A 25725-nucleotide genomic window follows, 5' to 3' on the forward strand; every position below is an offset into this window, starting at 1 on the left:
GAAGAGAGAGAGAGAAGAAAGAAGGGAGAAAGAAAAGGAAGAAAGAAAAATAAGGAGGAAAGAAAGAGAGGAAGAAAAAGAGAGGCTTTTGGACCATGTTAATGACGCAAGATTAGATGCTAGCGAGCTACGATGAACTGCTATTCCAATAGCATTTATTAATTCCTGGAGAGAAGTCTAATCTCTGAATGTTTCTCAAGTGAATTTTTTTAGACCAGAGATAAATAGGATTATAGAATCACATATCTAGATCTAGAAGGAACCTTGGAGGTCATTAAACCCAATGTCCTTATTTTACAAATGAGGAAATTGAGGCACAAAGTGGTAAATAAATTGCCCCAGGGTGACACAAATAATATGTATCTGAGGGGAGATTAGAATCCAAGTCCTCTTACCCACATATACAAAAATACTTATAGCAGCTCTTTTTGTGGTGGCCAGGAATTGGAAATTGAGGGGATGCCCATCAATTGGGGACTGGCTGAACAAGTTGTGGTATATGAATGTAATGGAATACTATTGTGCTATAAGAAATGAGCAGGCAGACTTTAGAAAAACTTGGAAAGACTTATATGGACTGATGCTGAGTGAAGTGAGCAGAACTAGGAGAAGATTGTATACGGCCATGTTGTGCAATGACTAATGTTGATAGACTTAGCCCTTCTCACCAATGCAAGGATCTAAGACATCTCCAAAGGTCTCATGTTGGAAAATGCTATCCATATCCAAAGAAAGAATGGAGTTTGAATGCAGATCGAAGCATACTCTTTGCTATTCATTTTTTCTTCTGTTGCATTTTGTTTCCTCTTTCTAGTGGTTCCTCCTGTTGGTTCTAATTCTTACCTACAACATCACTAATGTGAATGTATATGTATAGCCTATATCAGATTGCATGCCATCCTGGGGAGGGAGGTGGAGAGGGAAGGGGAGAAAAATTTAGAACTCAAAATCTTATGGAAGTGATTATTTATAAATCAAGATAGACTAATTAAAATTTAAAAAATAAAATAAAACACGTAACTTGTAAAGTTATCTCTTTCTTAAGAAATAGATATCTCTGTACTCTGCTAAGTGATCTGTCATAAAAAAAAAGAATCCAAGGCCTCTTAACCCCAGGTCTAGTGCCCTATCCACTATACCAAGTTGCTTCAAAACCTACTGAGAGATTTTAAAAGCTTTAACTAGTTGAAATCCAAGTTAGACACCATAACTGTCATGATATCTGCTTCCATTTTTCCATTAAAGTATGCAGTAAATGGCTGTCTCCAAGATCTCCTCTGCACAGTTCCTGGTTACAGCAGTTTTGTCAATGGTTTGCACTCCCAATCCCACATACCTTATCCTAACCTGATAATTAAAACAATCTGTAGCTCCTCAATAAATGTTGGGGCCCTTGCTGCGGACTAAGCCCTACATGCTATGGGAATCTTTGTTTTAGAATTATAGAGTTACTGCAAAGATGGGGAGATGTCAAACTTTTTAAAAAGGACAATAGATCTAGAATTGGAAAGGAAGTTAAAGATCATCTAATCCATGCCCCTATGTTATAAGTGAAGAAATTTAGGCCAAGAGAAGTGAAGCTGTTCGCTCAGGTCACACAGGTAGAAGGGATTGAAATGAAGGATTAGAATGTGTTGCTTTTTGTTCCAGTTAGTGACGGGAATAGATTTATTTTCTCTTGACTTCTATTTATCCCTGTGGGCACTTATAAAAATGGTGTGCAAATAAATCTTACACTTCCAGGTTTTTAAAAGAAAAGTCTAGTCTCCCAGTTTCTGGAATTGTGTTCAGCACTCAAAAAGTCTGCAAAAGTTTCCAAATGCCCAGGATACCATCAACCCAGAGGAGTCTAAGAATTCACATAAACTTCCAAGTCCATGGAATTCCACGGCTTTGAAACTGACTTTGAGGACACGCCAACTCCCATCAGCCAACAAAACCACTTTTCATTTTGGGATCAGCAAAGCTCCAAACATCTGCTGTCAAAGAGAGAGAAGAAAGGACAGAGAGAAGGAGAGAAGAAGGGAAAGAGAAGGGAAAAAGAACAGAGGAGGAAGAAAAATGGATGGAGGGGTGGGAGAGAGAAAAGGGAGCATTTATCGTCAGAAATACAAAAATAAGAAAACAAGACATTCTCTGCTCTTGAGGAACATATATTTTAATAGGAGAAGACGAAACATAAAGGGGAGCTGAAAGGGGGAAAAAGGAAAGGAGGATACCAAACTGTGCCAGGTAACCAATGTGGAAGTGGAACAAATTGGCATGGAGATGTGGCTGACCAGAGAGGCAGCCAGGAATAGAGTAAGCAGCACAGCCAGACCTTCTCATAAGATTGTGGTTCTAGGCAAGGATTCATCAGTCACCAGCAAGCATTGTTGGTGCAGAGGTAGAGCAGACTGAGGAGTTATCCAGAAGGGAAAGTGAGCATGTGGCTGGTTCTTCTCAAGATATGGCAGTTCTAATTGACTTCACCAATTTGCCTCAGACTGCAGTCACCCCCAGGGCCAGGCAGACACAGAGACACAGGAAGAGAAAGAGGCAGAAACAGTGACACAAAGAAAGAGAAAGACAGGGAGAAACAATTTCTACTCCAAGATTATCAAAAAGTGAGTCCCTCTGAACTCTTTCTTCACCATTCCTATATCACCCTAATCTAGACCCTTAATCACCTCAATTAATCAACACATACATGGATAAGTATGAAACATCTTTGAAGGTCCAATGCAAAGTCTTCATCTGAATGGTTTTTCCTAATGAATTTAGCCTATACTCTTCCCCCTCTTCTCTACGCTTGATTGATATTACAGTAAACATTGAACAATCCAGTATGTAATTAGTCTCTAATTTGCATTAGCATGTCATAACTTCTTCCAAATTGACCCATAGCATCTATAAGAGTATAGGTTACAAATAACCTGAATAAAAATGAACTGATTAAGAATAAGTGGCATCTCTATATATACAAAAATATTCATACTGGAACTTTTTGCATTCACAAAAGATTCTTACCATATTGATGCATGGGGGAGGAGTGAAGGAAAGGAGAGAATTTGTAAATAAAAATAAAATCTGAAACAGAAAAAAACTAGAAACAAAGTAGCTATCCATTTATTGAGGAATATGTATGGCATATGACAGGGAAAGAGTTGGGAGTATACCTGTGATTTTATTCATATAGTGAACTTCCAAGTGAGGAAATCTCCTCTACCTGTATAGGTCATCACCTTCTTCACAATTTATAGTATTATAGGGTTGCATGGTGAGTAAATGACTTGCCTAAGATCAATCACATATGGAATATGTGTCAGACACGGGATTAGACCACATGTCTTCCTGACTTTAAGGCCAGCTTATTAAGTACTACACTACACTGTGTCTCTTGGTAGAGAAATGTTAAGATGCCATAAGAACAATGAAGATGAAAAATGCAGAGAAGCATAGGAAGACCTATATGAACTGATGCAGAACTAGAAAAAACAATATACACAATGACTATAAAAACATAAATGAAAAGAACAAAAACAAGTAAATCCAAATGCTGTGTAATTATAATGACCAAACTCTGCTCTGGAATACAGTTAAGAAAAAAAGCATCTCCCTCCCTTTTTTACAGCAATGTAGTGTGTGGAATATTGTATATGCTTACACTATATTACCTCACACTTGGTTTACATATTGATTGGTTTTTGCTAAATTGCTTTTTTTTGTTTATTTGCCATGAAGGATGGCTCACTGGATAGGGAAGGAAAGATGTTTAGATTCATAAATAAAAATGATGTATAAATAAGACATCAGCAAAAATTTTTAAAGAAGTAGTATCCATAATGCTACTACTACTACTAATAGTATTATTAATTAATATTATATTAATCAGTTATAATTATATAAACTATTAATAATTATAAATAATTATGTAGCATTAATATAATGCTTACTTACCGGGCATACGGTCTACATCAGAATAAAATCTGGACAAAAAAAGAACACTGAGTTCTTATTTCTTCTTGATTGCTACCTTGGTCATTTTGTGGACCATGATGCAAGAGAAATGTCCTCAAGGATTTTTATACAACCACAAAGATAATATCTATCCCCTCTGCCCTTTCCTTGTTTCCTTTTTGTGGAGTAAACATACATTCCCTATGCGGTTCCATTTTTTAAATTGACATTTATTGTTAAGAAAAGGTAAAGTCAACAGAAAAAAGTTAAACTTTCTGAGTTAGCCTCTTTTTGTATGCCTTCTGTACTGTTTTCTTCATAATATCTTCATATTTTTAAGACTTGGTCTCAAAACAGGATTAATGAGCAGTTGAGAGAGAAGGTCAGATACTGGGAGGATTGGTAGGCAATGTGAGAGAGAAGAAGCTGGCTGGTTCAGTGTAAGATAATGGCCTGAGTGTGGAAAAATTGGACTGAGCATATGTATCTTAGATGAATACAGTATTTATGTTTCTATAGAATCTTCCTTCAGAAGAACTTTGTTTAATTTGTGGACCTTGCCAGTTAGGTACTTAGTATGTTTCCACAATGAAGTTAATACTTTAGGCTACCAAGGGGTTTAGTAGGGTGTTAATGAAGGAGGAGATTAATACAAGTGCCAAAAAGAACCATGAGGTCTGGGGATTATCTATGGGCTTGAGTCATACTGTCTCTATATCCATTCACCCAGACAACTGAAACTGACACACCCCATCTCATATATCATTTAGCCAATATTTTCACTACTTATTAATTCAATAGAGGGCATGCCATTTTGGGTGTGCCTTTGAATTTGAGGGATACCTTTCCTAAGAGGTCTTGCTTGAGTGGAGATTCTTCTTCAGAGTGAAGAACATTTGGTAGCAAACATTCTTCAGTGTGAATTCTGATGTGAGGAACTGCTTGAAGAAGGGCAGGAATGAAAGATTCTGGGGAATAAAATAGGAAAGCTAAGTTGGGAGGCAAGGATTAAGTAGGAGCCAAGGTAAAGAATGTCATAATTACTGAATAATTATGCTCATTTCATGCACCAGCAAGATTATGCTTAAGATTCTGCAAGCTAGGCTTAAGAAATATGTGAACTAAGATTTGCCAGAAGAGCAGGCTGGTTTTTGAAGAGCAGAGGAACTAGAGAACAAATTGCCAGCATTTCCTGGATTATGGAGAAAGCAAAGGGGTTCCAAAAGAAACCATCTACTTCTGCTTCATTGACTATGCTGTGGATCACAGCAAAATGTGGCAAGTCCTCACGGAGATGGGAGCACCAGATCACTTTACTTGTCTCCTGAGGAACCTGTATGCAGGTCAAAAAACAACAGTTAGAACCAAACATGGAACAACTGATTGGTGTAAGCTTGGAAAAGCAATACAAAAAGACTGTATATTGTCACCTTATTTATTTAACTTTAATGCAGAGTACAATCTGGATGAATCAAAAGACAGATTTCAGGCTGCTGAGAGAAATATCCACAATCTCAGATATGCAGACAATACCACTCTGACGGCAGAAACTCAAAAAAAAAAAATTAAGAAGCCTCTTGATGAGGGTGAAAGAATGAAAAAGATAACTTGAAGCTTAACATCAAAAAAAAAAAACCTAAGATCATGGCAACTGGTCCCATTGCTTACTGGCAAATGGAGGGAGAAAGATGGAAGCAGCATCAGACTTTATGTTCCTGGGCTCAAAGATCACTGCAGATGGCAACTGTAGACATCAAATTAAAAGACTCTTGTTTATTCGAAGAAAAGCTATGGCAAATCTTGATAGCATACTAAAAAGCAAAGACATCACCAGCAATGTATGACTGTGAGAGTTGGACTATAAGGAAAGCTAAGTGCTGCAGAATCTACACTTTCAAATTGTGATGCTAGAGAAGACTTTTGAGAGTTCCTTAGAAAACAAGGAGATCAAATCAGTCAATACTTTGAGAAATTTATTCATTGTTGGTAGAGTTGTGAACTGATCCAGCAATTCTGGAGAATAATTGGGAACTATGTCCGAAGGGCTATAAAACTGTGCATACCCTTTGACCCAGCAATACCACTTCTGGGTCTATATCCCAAAGAGACCATACAAATGGGAAAAGGACCCACACATACAAAAATATTTCTAGCAGCTTTTTTTATGGTGGCCAAGAATTGGAAATTGAGTATTGCACCGGTATCTATAAACTAACAAAAGATGTGAGGAAGGTCTCCATTATATATAAATCTTCCAATGAAGATTTATGGAAGGATACACACAGCCAAGAGTTTCAAAGAAGTCATGGACAAATTGTGATCTGTTCTCAAGGATTGAATATTCATATCAATGCAGCAGAGATCAACTGAAGTAATGATATGTAAGAGATGGTTTTGTGGTGTCAAATTTAGGTTTAATGTCAGGAAAAACTTGGAGCTCTACCCAAATGAAATGGCTTCCTCAGAAGGTAGTGAGTTCCTCCTCATTTGAGGTCTACAGACAAAGACCAAGTGAGATCACTCACTCTCAGGCTCTCTTCTACAAAGGAATCTTGTTCAGGTATAAGTTAGACTAGGACCCTTCTTACTCTGCAATTCTCTGTAATCTTTGCACTGTGTGAAAACATTTTACAGGGATGCTGTATCTGGGTGGCCTAATTGTTACAAACTGGGTTACATATCTAGAGTTTTCAAAAATTCAACCAAAACCAATCTCCAATCCTTACGGATTTCCTTCTGCCAGAAAGACTTTTTTCTCTGTATGGATTCTTTTTCATTTGATTGTCCCTTCATCATAATAACCTAGGGATCCCGCACCATGACCTTGGTATTTAGTTGAAGAGCCAGACCATCAGCACTACATGATCTGGAACACAGTCCCAACAAACACCTTTTCCTACTCACATCAGCTCACATGTTCCTACTGTTGTTTTGTTTTGTTTTGTTTTGTTTTCCCCTCATACTGGCATTGAGGAAAGCAATCCCAAGCACAACCTCATTTTCCTTTTCATGTTCTTGTCCTTGGTAGCCTTGCAAACCACAGAAATATTTGTATGCCATCCTGTTTTCTTGGAGAGAGCACTTTCCTGGGGCTTTTACCTTCCCATTGATATAGTCCGTTCTCTCACTTTGAAGAGAATGTAATCCCTACATTAACAAGATAAAGAAGGAGCTCTAAGGAGATGCTGAAGGAGCTGGTCAGCTTGCTTGAGGCCATTATTAACTGCTAGTTTGATCAGATACTTAGTAATGTTGGCTGGAGGGAGGCAAAGAATATTAAATTCTACACCTTGGTTTCTGTTTTATGTGAAATTGTCTTAATGTGTATGGACACCATTTTCCCAACAAACAAAATAAAAAGTTAACCTAGAGATCAGAGACAGCTTGAGGCAGAAATGGAGAGAGAGACAGAGACAGAGAGACAGACCCAGAGGCAGAGACATTCAGACAGAGAGATACAGAGAGTCACAGAGACACAGAAACAGAGACAGAGACAGAGTATCCTACAGTGATACAGATGTAATAGACATTAGAGAGCATATGCTTTATCTTCCATTTTGAAGTGAGGAAACTGAAGCCCAAAGGGTCAGGAATCAGCTAAACAACAAACATTTATTAAGTGCCCAGCACTGTGTTAAGTACTGAGCTTACAAAGAAAGAGAAAAGACAGTCTCTGCCCTCAAGGAGCTTACAATCTAATGGGGAGACAATATGCAAACAGTTATGTTTAAATAGGATATACATGGAAAATTTGGACATAATCAATAGTATTAAGCATTATATTTGGTGCATTAGCATTAAGTGCATTTCTGATGCAGCAGCATTAGCAAAGTCTTCTTTGTAGAAGGTAAGGTTTTAGTTGATATTGAAGGAAGCCAGGAAGGCTAGGAAGCAGAAATGAGGAGGGAAAGAATTCCAAGCATGGGGTCAAATCATTGTGAAAATATGTCTTATTTGAGGAACCATAAGGAGGTCAGTATCACTGGATCACAGAGTACATGGAGGGGAGCAAGATGTAAGAAGACTGGAAAGGTAAGAGGGAGCCAGGTTTGTGAAGGGCCTTAAAAATCAAACAGAGGGGTGATCTGATCAGACCTGTGCTTTGGGAAGATTGATTTCACAGCAGAGTGGAGGATGCACCGAAGTATAGAGAGACTTGTGGCAGGGATATTGTGGAGGCCACAAGTGAAAAAAGAGAGAGAAGCTCCACCACCTGAAGGGAGACACTGCTGCTGGCTTAAATAACTCAAGGTTATTTAAGAATGTCATGAAGTAACTTCAGGGCTGGTTTTGGCCCATGATGTCTTGGCTGTTGCAATCTCTTGCTATCCCTGTTCCAGGGGGAGTTCTTAAATGAGTAAGGCTAAAGCCAATCAGATGTCCATGTTCTGGCACAAATATAACGAACCTCACCAAGCTGCCTAAAGAGGGGCAAACCAGCCCAGGCTGGAAAAAACAGGCACCCACGACATTCAGTATTGGTATTGAGCTGTGAGTGGCCACAGTAAATGGAGCCTGGGTGAGATAGGGAGACCTAGTTTCAAAAACAAAACAAAAGAAAGAAGAAACAAAACCCATAGTGCCACTGATAATGAAAATGCTATAAGATGGGGTTCTGACTCCTACAGCCCATTGGAACTGTGTATTTCTGGTCTCTTCTAGTTTCTCTTAAAGAAGATATACCTAGGCTTGGGAGGAGGAGGCATGTTGCTAAGACTATGAAATTTTGAACTCATAAAGGTTGGAGATATTAAAAAAAAAAGATGTGGATGCCAAGAAGAAATTTTCTAGCCCTTAATGCCAGCTTGAAGAATGTCTTCTGCAGGCTTCAGTCATAACCTTGAGAGGATACTTTTTCCTCTTTGTACCAAAAGCTCCTATTCTCATTTCTAGGACTGGGTGATTTTCTTCACCATGAGATACACTTAGATGCTTCTGAGTTATAATACACTCATAATACTACTCCCCTTGGACTTCTCTGACCCTTCTACTTACTTGGGAGATTCTGAGACTGGAATCATGGTACTTCAATAGGAAATGCTAGTTTTGAGTAGTGGTCTCTCCCCTTACCCTTTTAATTATGATTTTTAGTAAACCCATAGGGGTGGAGTACAGGATAATGTGGGGCATGAGGCATCATGCTACAGAAAAGTTAAGTCACAGAATCAAAATCATAGAATTTCTGAGTTCAGAAGTCATCTAGTCGAACCCATACCTGAAAAGGAATTCTCTCTATAACATGTCCCATAAGTGATTATGCATTTTGTGCTTGAAACCAAGGCAGCCCATTCTGCCTTTGGACAGCCAGGATTGTTAAGAAGATGGACTTTTTTGTTTCCTTGTTGAGTTTTGCCCTTTTGTTATTGTTTCAATTGGTTGTTTGCTCTTTTACATGAAGCTTCTAAACCTGCTTCTTTGTAACTTCATTGCTCCATTGTTCCTAGTTTTACTTTTTAGAATTAAAGAGAATAATTCTAGTCCCTTTCCCACATGATCTAGCCCTTCAAATGCTTTATGACAATTATCATATGCCCCTCCTGAGACTTCTCTCCTTAGGGCTAAGTTCCTTGAACCACCTCCTCCAGTTTGTCAAATAACTTCCTATGGTATAGATATAAGCCCCTTCACCATCCTGACTGCAGTCTTCTAGTCTTCCTTAAGCCCATCAATGTCTTTCCTAAACACATAGAACTGAATACAAAACTCTATCTACAGCCTCACTAGGGTAGAGTATAGCAGGGCTATCACTTCCTTCTTCCTGGAGTTTATTAAGCTTCTCATAGTAAACTCTTAAGTTTACCTATGTTTTCTTGGATGCCATATCATTGTCTCAGCTCACGCTAGGCTTGCAATCTCCTGAAGCCCCCAGATCAGGTACAGACAAGCTACTATTTAGCCATTCCCCTCCCCCTCCTTTTATATGTGAAACTGATTGTTGGACCGAGGATTACACTTGACATTTAATCTAATAAAACTTTTGTCTAATTTAGCCAATATGCTATCCTGTCAAGACCTTTTTGAATCTTGATTCTGTCATCCAGTGTCATCTATCCCTCCCAGCTTTGTGTCATCTGCAGATTTGATAAGTGTGTCATCCATGTCTTTTTCCAAGTCACTGATAAAAATGTTAATACAAAAATGTTAACAGCACAGATCCCTGTCAATATTAAAGAGAAAATTCATCATGGAGCAGGAATCAGAACCCAAGTCTCCTGCATCTCAGCCAAATACAAAAGAAATACAATTGTCTGATATATAACTGATCACGTAGATCAATTCAGATATTTAATAACCCCTGGAATAGGTCTGAATCATCCTCCTTTCCAGTCTACTTACATCAGTACTAATATGGCTCTTCAGAAACCTTTTGTATGTGATTCCTTCAAGTGCCCAACAAACCACATTCCATTACTGTGCATTTATGCTCAATGTGCAGTGGGTTTTAAACCCATAATTTGTAACTGATCTAATCAAAAGCTATGAATGACTAAAAGTAAAGTACCTTCTTAAGTGACATTGGGGGAGGAGGACAATTTTGTATAAATAGAATATCTAGTTAGAAACCTAGTTATGGTGAAAATTCTAAGACCCTACATAAAAGCTTCATCTGTGAATATGCTTGTATTTTCTGGTGATTTTCCCAAGACCATTCACATAAATAGAGATTAGAAAGAAAATAATAAGGAAAAATGCCAGACAGATGTGAAATCTCCACCAAGGAGGAGTATAGATATAAAGGCTGTTGTTACTAAGTGACAATGAACTTTTGAGGAAAATGTCCATGGGGTAAGCAGGCATTTATCACGTGGCCTGTAGGCCTCATATGACCCCTAGAAGGGAACTAGGCCCAGATACTAGCTAATAGTAGGGAAAAAACCTCAGAGGTCATCTAGAGTAACCTGTACCAAAAAAGAATCCATTCTGCAACATACCTGATAAGTTGTCACCTAACTTCTGCTTAACAATAACACTACTTCCTAAGGTAGTCCACTGTACTTATGGATGCCTCTAATTGCTAGAAAGTTTTGCCTACATGGAACTTAAATCTGTCTTGTTGCATTTTGGTAGGGGGACAGGGCAGGAAGGCACTGTCCTTAGTTCTGCCATGTAGAGCCACGTAGGAGACTTCTAACTTCTCATCCATGTGGCAACTCTTCAAATACTTGAAAGCACCTGTCATGTACCATGTTTCAAGGTTAAACATATTTAATTCCTTTAACCGTTTCCCATTTCTAGTTCTCTCACCATCTAGGCCACTGTCATCTGGGCATTCTCCTGTTTGTCAATGTCCTTCCTAAAATGTGGACTCAGTACTAGAGACATGATCTGGCCAGGGCAAAGGGCACAGAATCTATAATCTACCTCCCTCATTTTGTATATTTTTCATCTCTAAATGTAACCTAAGAACACATCAACTTCTTTGGCTATGACATCACACTATTGATTCATATAGTAGCCCACTGCAAACTCTGGTCACTTGTTATGGTTGTAGATGTTGTTGTTTTCAGTAATTGTTTCTAAATGCTCTTCTCTCATCACCTGATATGAAGTTGACTTTTTGTACACAAGCGAACTTTACATTTATCCCATTAAAATTTTTATCTTATTCATATTTAACCCACAGGTATGCTAACAAATGATTAGCAATCACCTCTGTGAGGAAAAAGAACACATATATAACACACTGTTGAGTTTAGTCTGCATTATTAACATTTTCCCCTCACTTTCTTATGTTTAGACAATCAATGCAATAATAAATCAAGTCTTGGTTTGTAACTTTTGCCCATTTCCAAACTGTATATACTCACACTGAAAATTTAACAATTGACCATCATAAGCCCTGATCATAAGCTAGATGACTCAGCAGATAAAGTGCAGGACCTGAATTCAGGAAGATCTGAGTTAAAATCTGGCCCCAAGACACTTACTAGCTGTGTGACCCTGAGCAAGTCACTTAACCTCCATCTGCCTTAATCCACTAAAGAAGGAAATGGCAAACCACTCCAGTATTTTTGCCAAGAAAACCCCATGGAGGTCCATGGGGTCACAAAGACTTGGACACAACAGAGCAACAACAAGACCTGATTTAACTCATCATTCTACCTTGTTGACATCCTTTTTGTATTTGGACTCTGTCATCCAAATTGTTTAGCTATGCTTTCCAGCTTCAGATTATCTGCACATTTGAAAAATCTAATACCTTCATTCAGATCATTACTAAAAATAGTAAGCAGCATAGGACCACTCTACTCATCACCTCCAAGTTAACATCAACCCATTAATGACTACTCTTTGGTTCCAGTCATCCAAATAATTCTGAATTCCTCTGTCTTATCATCACTCTATCTTGTCCACAAGGATAGTTTTAGAGACTTTGTCAAATGTCTTGCTAAAATCTCAGCATTCTTCTGGTCTGCCTAGTATAGTAGCACTACACTTAAAAGTTAATGAACATGTCCCATTCTTGGTTAAATCATACTAGCTTTTATTGTGGTAATCACTGCTTCCCTTACTAAAAGTTCACTAACCAACCATTTTATTTTTTAACATTTTAATTTATTATAATTTTAACATTCTTCTCTTTTTAAATTTAGAGTTCTAAATTCTCTCCCTTTCTTTTTAAATTTTGAGTTATAAATTCTCTCCATCCCTTCCACCCCTCCCCAACCCACTGAAAAAGCAAGCAATATATCAATTCTCCATGTGAAATCATCCAAAATATATTTCCACATTAGCCATGTGTTTTAAAAAGCAAGAAAAATAAAGAAAATGAGAAAATTATGCTTCAATTTGCACTCAGAGTTCATCAGTTCTTTCTATTGAGATGGACAGAATTATTTTTTATCACAAGTCTTTTGAAATTGTCTTGGATTATTGTATTGATCAGAGTAGTCAAGTCTTTCACAGTTGATGATGATTACAACATTGTTATTACCATGCACAATGATGTCCTGGTTCTTTTCACTTCATTTTGCATCTGTTCATATACGTCTTGCCACATTTTTCTAAAACCACTCTCCTCAACATTTCTTATAGCACAATAGGTTTCCATTATAATCATATGCCACAACTTGTAAACCAACCCCTTTAAAGTGGTCTTCTAGGATTTTGTAAAGAATAGAAATTTAGCCTACTGGCTTCAAGTTTGCAGGCTCTATTCTTATCTTTTTTTAAATTGATACATTTTGCCCTTCTTTAGAGCTCCCCAGTCCCTCTCCAGAGTTCTAGTCCTATTTCACCAACTATACATTAGACCTTTCAAATTGGATGTCCCATAGACATCACAAACTCAATATTTTCAAAACAGAACCCTTTATCTTTGTTCCCACATCTACTTTCTTCTGAATTTCCCTGTTATCAAGGGCAACATCATCCTCCCAGTTACCCACATTCCCAACTTTGTTGTTATCAACTCTGCACTTTCACTCACCTCATATATCAAATCTAACCAAATCTTGTCATTTCTGGCTCTACGACATCTCCATACATCTTCTTTATACTTGAAAAGTCATCACCTTAGTTTGAGACCTCATCACCTCTCACCTGAACTACTGTAATAGCCTCCTATTTGGTCTCCTGCCTAAAACTTTACCCACTCTTATCCATGCCCAACATAGCAAAATAATTTTCCCAATGTACAAGTCTGATAATACCATGCCTCCCTTAAGAAAAGACAGGTAGTCCATCTAGCCTCAACAATCAAATATGAACTCTAATATTTAGCATTTAAATTTCTTCCTTTCCTACTTTTCCAGTCTTCATATACATTGTTTCCTTGCCTATACTCTGGAATCCAGCCATGCTGGCTGACTCACTGTTCCATAAACACAACAATTAATCTCATGTCTCCATTCCTTTTGCACTGGCTATTCTCCATGCCTGGAATTCACTCCTGATTAACCTCTGCCTCTTGGAAATGCTAGTGTCCACAAATGACACCATACCCATGAAGCCTTTTCTGATCCCCTAGCTGTAACTGCCCATCCTCCTTGTGTTCATTTTGTATGTTCTATTTATATACTTAAATATTCAGCTAGGTCACTATTGTTGCAATTTTGAATGACATAAAATTAGATTTAGTGCAAATTATAAAATACCAGGTCAAATTTGAAACAAACAAAAATTCAATTAATGTGATTCATGTGAGCTAGTTGAGGGTTATAACATGCTGATGCATCATCAATCTACATTTGCTTATCTGCAATAGACAAAATGAAGAATATTTCAGATAGAAACACTGCCAGTGTGAAAAAGAAGGGGGAGGGAGAAGAAGAGGAGTATGAGGCCAAAGAAGAAAGAAGGAAGAGGAAGAGGAAGAGGAAGAAGAAGAAGAAGAAGAGAAGAAGAAGAAGAAGAAGAAGAAGAAGAAGCAGCTTGTTATTGCATTAGAATAAAAATGTAATGTAACTGAAACACATGAACATAATCATGGTAACTTTAAAATTAGATGAGTTGTCAGAATGCCTGGATCTATAGCACAGAATGTTATAAAACACATAGGCAAAATAAAAGAAAAAGGAAAATTTAATTCAGCCTTTTGTGGTTTGCAAACAACTACAAGGAATAGAAATGTTATAATGACAGAAAGGGAGAATTTTTTAGCTGTATGAATTGAAGATTGCAATCAAAAATGTATTCCTCTTTGCAGAGCAGCCATTTGGACAGTAGCTTTAAATTTATTAAGGCAGTGAGAAAAAATGGAAATGAAGTGGTTAGCAAAGAAACTTACTGAAAGCACTGGTTTGTCATTTACCTTAAAAATCAAGTTCAATTGCATAATGTTAAAAATTATCAGAGGACCCAGCAGCTAAATATCTCAATACTCTCAGGAAAATAATCAAAGAAGGTGGATACGCTGATCAACAAATTTTTAGTGTAGATGAAACAGGCTTATTCTGGAAAAGAACACTCCAGAACTTGTATTTCTAAGGGGGGAAAAAAACTCAACCTGGATTTAAAGCATCTAAGGATAGTCTAACACTTTTATTGGGAGGTAATGAAGAAGAGAGTTTTATATGAAAACCAATGCTTGTTTATTGGTCTCAAAATCCTTAAACTCCAAGAGGCTACAAATATCGATCACTTCCATTTCTTTGGCAGTTAAATCAGAAAGCATGGGTGAATAAAGCTATTTTCAAAGAATGGCTTTCAAGTTATCGTAGACCAGTTGTTGAAAATATTGTAAGAAATGATAACATTGCATCTAAAGTATTGTTGATTTTAGATAATGCTACAGATCTTTTAACCACACTTGGCTTATTATGTAAGAATGTAACCATACAAATTTGCTGAGATGTGGCTACAGCTCTTTGATCTTAACCAGCATGCGTATGAAGATTTAAAGAAAGAAAAGACACTGGTTTACACAGCTAAAAATTTAAAACAAAAATAATGGCATTTTGTCATATCATTTATGTTTATCTTTAGGTATGTGATATTAGATAATTAATTTTAATTTTTTAGTTCAGTAATTTTTTAAAATTTCAGTAATTTTTATGAAAATTTTGCTTTCTATAACTTTGTAATAGACTTAAAGCAGAAAGACTTTTTTATCCTTTGTTGTTATACTACATTAATAAACATATAGCTTGTGTTTTTTTTAATTCCTTTACATGTTTCCATTGGAACCAATTACCATATTTTACATATATAACTTCCAATAATGTGAATTTCAATAATGTGACTACTTCAGAGGATTCATTATTCACATTAATTGGCACCTAGCTATATACATCTTATCTCCTCCATTAGAATATAAGCTCTATAAGGGCAAGGACTATTTCATTTTTGTCTTTGTATCTCCCATTTTTGCACATACACTGTCCGACCCCCACTCCAATCACAAAGCTTCAGGTGAATCATAAATATCTTCTGAGGAAAAGGCTCACTGAGTGTGAGCAACTTATGACTGAAAGATACTAGCACTCCCCACCATAGTCAATTTTTCCTTTTCCCTCTTTCCTTCTTCCCTTTCTAGTCTTTTAGCCTCTTTTTTCTTTATTGTACCCCAGTGCCTATGCTTTAACCTTGTTAGGAGAGCCTAATTGCCTTTTCTAGGTATAACATAGTCCCTTTGCTTGCCTTCAGAATTAAAATGGTTCTGACCCTTGCTCTAGAAGCAGACATTTTCATCACTGATTATTTCCACAATCACAACTGTAAATGGTTTCTCAGAGACTCTACATGCATTTCACAAGTCCAAAAGAAAAAACCCAAGAGGTCTGAATCCAGATGGACCAGGATATCAATGAAAGCCCTACAACTCAGCCTACCTAACCTGTCCCTAGTCACCTTCCTAGCTATGCACGGACACTAAAGGATGATGATTTGGAGGGTAAATGTGGCTTTTGTTAAAGATAACTGGTGTCCCACAGCTTGGAAGATTGTTTTTCTGCCCTCTTTTCCCTCCTCCAATTTAAACTTTCATTTTCACGAAGGAAACCAAATCACTGGACTTTCCATTTGAGGAGGAGAAAAGAGGAGAAGCAAGTCATAGCTTTATGACCAAGTGACCTCACACTTCATCTCTGCCTAGTCTTTTTTGATGGGAAGGGAACAAAGAGGAAGGAATACCTAGTGGCACTTTATGGGAAACATATCTGCAGAAAAATTTAGCTGGGCTGTGACACTTGGCTTCTCTACTGGTGGAAGCAGGGGAGAAAAATAGTTTTCAAGGACCTTGAACTTTGAGCGCAACCTGTTATTTTAGGATTCTGGATTTTGTTGGTGAATGAGGTTTAGGAAATTAATTGGTCTAAAGAAATAAAATTAGAACTTGGACTACAAAGAAAATAGAATTTTTCCTAATCAAAAAACATTTTACATTAACACATATTAAATACAAATTCTAAGGTAGAATCAAATAAGGCATGCTGAGCCATCAAATCTTTGCCACAAACTAGTCTATTTTATTCAACATATGACTTGTGACCAACTAGTTATAGCAGGCTTTTTCCTAACCACCTCTAGCCATGTCATGGATGAGAGTATTAGTTAGTATTATAGGATACAATAAAAACTTGAAAGTTATGAGAATTGTCAGGTGCCTTAAGGTATAATCACAATTCCTACCCTTTAGACCACTACTTGACTTAATACCTGATTCTTTCTCAACAGGTTCAAGACAATCTAGGAGGTATGATCTGAAATTTTCTCAGGAAATATTTAAATGCAAACTTTCTTATTAATTAATTAGCTCTGAGCCCCCATTCTAGTTTATTAAAAAATAGAGAAACATCTTTTCCCTTTTCTCTGTCTCAAATATGTTTCATAGGCTTAGACAATATTACTGGTATATAATTTATTAACAGTATCAAATAATTCAAAGACATAAATAAATATTCATACTATATATTAGATGTAAGAAAGGTCAAAATCAGTCACCTCTCACCAACAGGTGTAATTGCTGACTCCCCCAAATAATAGTCCAATAATTTATTTCTCTCAGGATGGCAGTTAAGGTCTCTTAGGAATTCTCCTCAGAATATCTTCTCCATAGAATAATTTAACGTGGTTCTTTTCTTATTAGGAATGAAACAATTCAATTCAGTTCTCTCAACATATCTCTGTAGCCTTTTATAGGTCTATAACCTCTCACATACTTTTTTTCTGCATAATAGTAAATTACATATTTTTACAGATGCTTTCTCCATGAGCTAACTGTGGTCTCTAAAATATTCTTTCTCCATCACATTTAACTCTTCAAGACTTCTCACAAAATAAGTTCTTTTAGTCCCATCTCAGTGCCTTACGCAGACTTCTCCAAAAATGAGCTGACTGTCAGGCCCCAAGATTCTAGCCCCTCTCTCTTAAAGGTATAGTAACAGTATATAAATTGCTTAGGAGATGGGCTAGTCAAGCCAGGGTTACACAGGCGATAAAACAGACGAAGAAGGAAAAAAAAGGGAAGACATTCTGGGCAATGTATCTATCTAAATTGTACCTATTTTTTGAAGTCCAGTTCTAGTCCAAACTGTCCCTGAACAAGAATTCTTTCTGGTTCAGACTACAAAGACTTACCTATAAATCCTCTTCCCAATTATTGGAGTCCTCTCCTACTACACTGGTGCCAATAGTTCCCCTACATATAGATCCTGATGGAAACAAGAACAAAGTGTTCACACCAGTACCGAGGCAGCATTAGGACAAAACTGGTCAGATCAGGGACCATGTGACACATAGAAAACAATGTCCTAGGTCCACCATTCAGAGGTTAATGTCCTTTTGGTGACAAAACATTTTTAAAAAAAGCCCAAAAAACCCCTAAGCCAAAAAACCAAGACAGAGGCCACGGAATAGCAACTACCAAGAATGAAAACAAGAGCCTGAGAGCCAGAATACAGATAAGGCATTAAGTGTAAAGAGACAGCTTCAGCTTGCAAGGATGCAAGATTTATTCTACCCTAATTATGCCAAGTATAGGGTGGCAGACCTTCTGAGACAACTGAGATACCAAAGGGATGTTCACACCAGCATGGAAATATATACAAATTTTTTAGGATTAATTGGGGGAATTTACTCATGAGACTAGTCCTCGGAGGCAGGAGAGCTGATAGTGGATTCTTGCCTTTCTGCACCACCCTTTGGCCAGATCAGATATTATTTGGAAATAGAACAAAGAAAGTAGTGCCAGGGATGGCCCAGGACTATATACAAGTTTTCCCTTGAGACAGCTGGAGCTTCTTTTGTTGTTTACACTTATTCAAGGTAGTTTACATTAACTGTGGAGTCATAGGTCATCTTCTCACACTCTGGCTTCCACATACACTCCAACCCTCATGACCTGTTCATAAAATCTTTCCAACAGTTATCTTCCATAAAGTTCCCTGAGTAGTACACAAGTGGCTTCGTTAACATGGAGGAAGTGGAGGAGCCTACCAATGAACTACATTGGAGGCACAATCCATAATAGCATAACCCACCAAAAATTACCACAACTGTTACAATTTTTTCCTATGCTACCCCAAGGGAGATGAAGAAAGCATCAGTGTAATTTGGTCATTACTGGGAGAATTGGATTTCTGAACTTAACTCATTATAGACCAGCTGAATTTCTGGCTTGGGCAATTTTACAGCACATTGGGGGTGATACAGAATGGCACCAGAATCAATTACAAAATGGAATCCGAGTCATTTGTTCTTCCTAATTTCCCCCTTTTTGTCAATGGGAGACTTGTCATAATTTTCCCTAACCAGTTAATGTAAGAAGAAGACTGATTAATCATAATACAAGTATATCTAAAACTATGGACTAATTTAGAGGGGAAATTCACACGACACCAAGATAATGAAGAAGTTGATTCATTGAAGACCTTCTACTGTGTTCCAATCAGTATCAATCAGTTTGATATGATTATATCCATATATTTGTCCCCAGAGCTGTGAGCTGCAGATAGTAAGATCACTTGCATAATCATGGGAAGCTGGCTGGAGGGTCTCCAGCCTTGTTTTTCCTTGTTGTGGTGATCAAGCCCAGTGTGGCAGAGGTGGCCCAATTAAATGGAAAGTCCACCAAAATTATTTTTGTACCTCTGTACCATTCTCTCTTGCCCAATATGAGCAGGTGCCCATCTTATGACCACCTATTCAGTGGAGATATTTCTTGCTTTGCCTAACTCATGACGCTGCTGATATACTGTTTTGCTTATTTTAGCCTATACATTACATGTCAACCAATGGAATTATTCTGTATCTGGTATAGCTGTTCTTGAATGTTTATATATCTAACACTATAAAAGTAGGGCCCTGGAAGGAGGGGGCATCTCAGATCATGAGGAAGACCTGAGGTCCATTTCATTAGATGAGACCATGAATCCTTTAATAAAATGCCATTGGCTCAGAGCTCTGCCTCAGTTTCTCTTATTGTACATTGGATAATTTTTATTCCCATGATAACTGAGAGAAATCAGTTATACAATGAAATACAAAGCCAAAGTAGTACAATAATGATCATCAACATTAACATCAGGTCTTTTGTATTTTAGTAACACATTCCCAATGTCCATTTAATCAACCCATTTATTTTGGATTCCAGATATCCCATGTAGTTGTCTGGTCTCTGGAAATATCTTCTCTCAGGGCACTCTGGAAATAAGTCTGCAATGGTCTCCTCTTCAGTAGATTTGTTTCTCTGGTTCTAAGTTACTTATACAGGCTCATTAATTGTTTCTGCAAAAATCTTTTACAAAACAGACCTCAATACAAATTAGTACAGCCTCTCAAATTTTACTTCTCCAATAAAAACTAACAAGGGGCAAGTGTTCACATGGTATCAGAAGAAGCAATACAAGGACACTCTCAAGGTTTCTCTTAAGGACTTTGGAATTGATTGGGTGACATGAGAGACACTAGTACAGGACCACTCAGCATGGTGTGCCCTCATCAGAGAAGGCAATGAGCAAAGCAGAACTTCAGCTTCTTGAAAGAAAAGCGACATGAGCAAATTTAGAGAATCCACCCCAAATGTTCACATGGACCATTTATGCCTGACCTGTGGTAGAACATTCTGAGCTTGCACTGGTTTGATCAGCCACAGTAGGACACACTACAATTTGACTCTAGCATAGTGATGTCATTTTGGTTTTCTTCAAGAACGAAAGACAATAACCAACTTCTCCAATAACCAGTTCATGTGGTAAAAGCTAGCTTACACCTTGTACTTTTCATCTTATTAACAGTAGAGATATAATAGGGACATCAAATTAGGGACCCATAGTTCACTTGAAAACTTCAGAGAATAATTTACATTTCATATATAGGATTCTCTGGTCTTGTTGCTTTCTCAAAAATTTTTTCCACTTCAATCAATTCTAATTCCTTTAGGAAGATCAGATTCCATTAGGGAGCTAATCATATATATGAAAATATAGGTAACAACACCCTTTGTAGGTTGAAGCTTTCTATTCCTAGGTTCAATGGTTACACAAATGAATTTGTTTGTAAGAGGCTGACTTCAACTGTAACAAAAGACTTGGGATGAGATGTATAGATACACTCAGTAATTAATTCCCAACTGTATACAAAGAACAGTATATCAAATTAGCTGTTTGTAGGAAAACATGTTCAGTTGTTAACTACATTCAAATGGTATAGATGTTACACAAACACTACTCTCCATGAAGGTGACTGATTGCAATGAAAGTCTATTCCTTAAAACAAAACAGAAGAGGTTTATGATTTTAACTTCATGAATTAATAGATTTGTATCTTTGTTTCATAAGCTTTTTTGTCTTTGTCCAATTATTCTCATATCATTCTGAAAGAATGAGCTACTTCAGGGACTTAATCTTATACATGACTATATAACTATTAGCAGGCAGAGGAAAAGCTCAAGCACTAATTTACTTAGTTTGGGATATAGAATGACTACACATTCAGACTAAAAACAGTAATATCTTACATGATTGTCTTGTGCTCATATCTTCTACTGACCACTTGCCCTAATTATAGAAATTTGCCATAAAAGGAAAAAGCAAAGATAAGATTATAACAGCATCAAATTTAGATCCTACAGGCCTAAGCCTAGGGGCACATCATGACATAACCCATGTATACCAGGATAAAGCATCTTTAGCTCTATTTGATTTCAGGTAAAAATCACAGGTGGCAACTAATCATGCAATAACAATTCCACCTCATAGCCAGACTCAGGTTTAATCAGGTGGGAGACATTCTGGTTCAAAATGAAATAACACAATAAGGAAACTGAGTCAAAAGGATTTTACCTTTGGCCACATCAAGGTCACCCTCTTGGCCATTTCCCAAGTTACAAACCTCTACCTGTCATACTTCAGGATCACACTCCCTCTGAGATCCTTGGGGCATTTTTCTCAAATGGCGAATTACTAACTTAATGATCCATCCGACAACTATAATTCAAAACTCAGAATAATATCAATTACAATCCCACAAGATTTTTACCTCAAATGTCAAGTTTCACTAATCACAGCTTAGGACTGGATACAATTATTACCATTCTCATGGTGTTGCAATAAGCAGTAAAAGTTTACTGGGACTCACACCCCCCAGAAAAAAATTTCACAACATCCTTTACTTATTCTTTCTTTTCTTCTCCTCCACTTTAAACTCATCCTGGTATAAAGATCATTATTAAAGACCAGTTCTAAATTATAAACAACTTGTAAATTCTCAGCAAGCTAATTTCATTCTTTAGAAATTTCACAAACTTTTTCACATGGCTGATGACCTTACACAAATAGATGGTTTCAAGAAACCTGCAAATTTACAAATCAAGGGATTCTACCAGCTCTTTTCCTACACCATAATTACAAATTTTCTCCTTTTTTCCATAATTTCTCTCCTCCTTACCAAGTCTCATTACACAGTTATGAATCTGACTGGCAGGATTTTTCCCAAGCTATATAGCTCATTGATCTAAGAGTTCTCATGCAGGCTTAGGCTTGCTTCTGCTGCTCTCTTAAATAAACTTCTCTTTTTGTAGGGAGGAAGCAAGATAGTTCTTAAAATTCAAATTGAACATAATCTATTACAAAAATAGGTAGGAGTCACATAATTTACAGCAAAATTTATAATTTCAAAACACATACCAATGTAAAAATTTATTATTAAAATGGTCAGTACTTAACTTTAGTTCATAAGATTTCCTAAGTATCTAAGTAAAATGTTCCAATGAAACTCAATTACTTTTTGGTTGTTTCCTGATTCACAGAAACTCTTTCTCTTTTTCATGAACCAGGAAAGGGTTATTAATATGCAGGCATTTTCTAAGTACCAAATTATTAGCCCCCTCCCCTTTTTTTCTTTACCTTGAAACTTTTCTGACATCGCCTCCAAAATTTGCCTCTTGATAATCATGCAAATGCAGGCCATTTACAGCTGGAGCTTCAAATTACAGGGCTAGCTACTCGAAAAATTTAAAGTAACACTCTTATTCTTTCCAAAGTCTCCAGACTCCTCACTCTCAAATCCTCTGTTCACATTGTTAGTGCAAATGGACTATAGCTTTCTTTAACTTTCTAACCATTCTTCTTTCATTTCTATTTTCTTAAACTTTCTACTTCTCCTTTTTCTCTTTCTCTCTCCCCCTTTCCCTCACCGTGTGTGTGTCTGTGTCTGTCTGTGTGTGTGTGTGTGTGTGTGTGTGTGTGTGTGTGTGTGAAAGTAAAAAGGGCTTTAGTTAAAGTCAATCAAAGAGAGCAAGTACCAAGAAGCCACCATTATGAAGGAACAGAGAGCATGGAATATATCCCAGAGGGCAAAGGATTCAGACTTACAACCAAGAATAATTCACCCACCAAAATTGAGTATAATCCTGGAGGGCAGGGGAAATGGACCTTTAATCAAATAGATTACTTCCAAGTATTCTTTATGAAAAGGGCAGACCTTAGTAGAAATTATACACAAATACAGAATTTATGGGAAGTATAAAAATATATAAATGTATATATAAAATGTAAGTATAAAAATATAAACATGAGTATGCAATCATAAGAGACTAAACATGGTTAACTGAATACATTGTTATATGGGGAAATGATACATGGAGCCCTTCAAACTCTATCATCATCAGAGTTGTAGAGGGAGTTTAATTTGATTGAAAGCCTAGGAGTAATTCTGTTAAATTTTGATGATTTAAAAAGAAGAATGGAAAGGGTGAGGAAGAGGAATATACACTAGGAGAAAAGAGAAAGAGAGAGGAAGAATGGGGGAAATTATCTCACAATAACAGGGTGCACAAATAGACATCTACATAAGAAAGGAGGAAGTGGGTATGGATGACACTTGAACTTCATTCATCTGAACTAGTCAAAGAAGGGAAGAATACATACATGCATGCATGCATACATACATACATACACACATGCAGAGTTGGGTACATTTTACCCAACAGGGAAATAGGAAGTAAAGGGGCTAAGGGAAAGGTAGGGAAAGGAAGAGGGTAGATTAAGAAAGAAATTAGTCAAAACCAAAACAATCTCTTAAACTTGGTGGGGGGGGTGGTAGAAAATAAAAATATATACCACTTGGGACTACTTCCAATGACATTCACAGGGGATCCCATAAAACGGAAGTGATTTGTGAAATTACCACAATCTAGAGGCCCAATGGAAAACAACAATAAAAAAAATTTAATCCCAATCTGTATTTGCCTGAATTATGCAATGGAGCAAAGTATTGCCCAGCACATATTAATTAATGTTAATTGAATTCTTATCAAAGTCTTTGCTTCACCAAGCCCCTGAAGTCAAGACTACCTATCCAATAGGATTTCCCTCTTACCTCCAGTATCATATATAATATCTTCTGTTTGGCTTTTAAAGTCTTTCATATCCTGTTGCCTTCTTACCTTTCCAGTCTTCTGACACTTTACTCCCTGCCATGTATCCTACAATCTAGTGACACTGGCCTCATTGCTGTTCCTGGAAAACAATATTCAATCCCCCTATTCCTAGTGTTTTCACTGGCTCTCCCCAATGCCTAGAATTTTCTCCCTCCTCATCTCTGTCTTCTGGCTTCCCTAGATTCTTTCAAGTCTTAGCTAAGAATACACTTTTAAAAAAAAATCCCTGAGAATAGCAATGCCCAGGACACAAGTACAAAGTGTTTTATTGAGACAGGCTAAGGCTCTTCAGAGTCCAGGCAATAAATTAAAAGCATGGTTTTCATTTAAGACAATTTCATAAAACAAAACAAAACAAAAACCTTCCAAGTAGGTGATTTTCCCTTTTCCCCAGTGATTCACACAATCTAGTAATAAACACACACACACACACACACACACATATGTGTGTGTGTGTAAGTGTGTGTGTATGTGTATATGTGCATGTGTATATAGATATAGATATAGATACAGATATAGATATATAGATACATATCTAACAAAATAATCCCATTCCTACCCCTTCCAGTAAAGTCTAAGTAGACTGTGAGCTGTGATGGGTACAGCATCTAAGGGCAGAGGTCCCATCCTGAATGGGCTCACTGCCATGGTCATTCCATGAAGAAGAGTTACATGGGAGGCTTCCCATTCTTATTCCTTGTTCACAAAGAATTTGCTGCTCTCACAGTGGTACATACATTCCAGACTGTCATCTCCACCAATCTCATGAGGGATGGTTGGGATCCTTGGCCTTGAGATTCCTTGCCTGGTGTGTGGCAGAGTGGTTGCCAGAGGCAGGCTTCAAAGAATACACTTTCTACAAAAAGCCTTCCTGGATCCCCCCTCAATGCTAGTGCCCTTTGAGATTACCTCCAAGTAACCTGGACATATCTTGTATGTACATAATTGTTTACAGGTTGTTCCCACCATTGAAATGTGAGTTCCTTGAGGGCAGAAACCGATTTTGCCTTCTTTTGTATCCCCAGCACTTACCTGGCATATTGTAGTAACAGCTTAATAAATTCTGGTTGACTTGACTTGATTTAACAATGCTCAGAGAAAGGCACAGATTGAGAAGTCAGGAGGCCAGCAGGTTAGAAAGAACAATATAGCCAAAGTCCAAACAAAGATCAGAAATCTCAGAGAGCTGTTTAAAACAGGTAAGAAATAATTTCCTCAAACAGAAGCCCAGGCAATGGTAACAATTTGCAGTTTCCAAAAAAGGCAATGGAGTCAGGGGAGGAGGGAGGGGAGGGCTAAGAAAGAACATTGAAGAAGCCAATCATTGTGGTGGAAGTACTTTTATCATGTTCTATTCTGGGCCATATTCCCTTCAGGGATTGGGGGGTGTGGCTGGGGGAGTAACTTGGAAATACCTAGATAGTGCTGTGAGGAGTAGAATGGTAACACCCCAGGCAGGGGGGAAA

At 37.3% G+C, this 25725-nt stretch overlaps 1 long non-coding RNA gene across 1 annotated transcript in view; it reads right to left on the minus strand.

The window, feature by feature from the left end:
• LOC110207668 (uncharacterized) overlaps window positions 1-25495 on the minus strand; it is a 58177-nt gene extending 32682 nt beyond the window's left edge. The window contains exon 1 of the long non-coding RNA XR_013484316.1: window positions 25292-25495. This is a non-coding gene — a long non-coding RNA (uncharacterized LOC110207668). The remainder of the gene's footprint in view (window positions 1-25291) is intronic.
• Between the last annotated feature and the right edge of the window lie 230 nt (window positions 25496-25725).

The sequence above is a fragment of the Phascolarctos cinereus genome, unplaced genomic scaffold (assembly GCF_003287225.1).
Source record: "Phascolarctos cinereus isolate Bilbo 61053 unplaced genomic scaffold, phaCin_HiC Scaffold_2;HRSCAF=192, whole genome shotgun sequence".
In the NCBI taxonomy this organism is placed as follows: Eukaryota; Metazoa; Chordata; class Mammalia; order Diprotodontia; family Phascolarctidae; genus Phascolarctos; species Phascolarctos cinereus.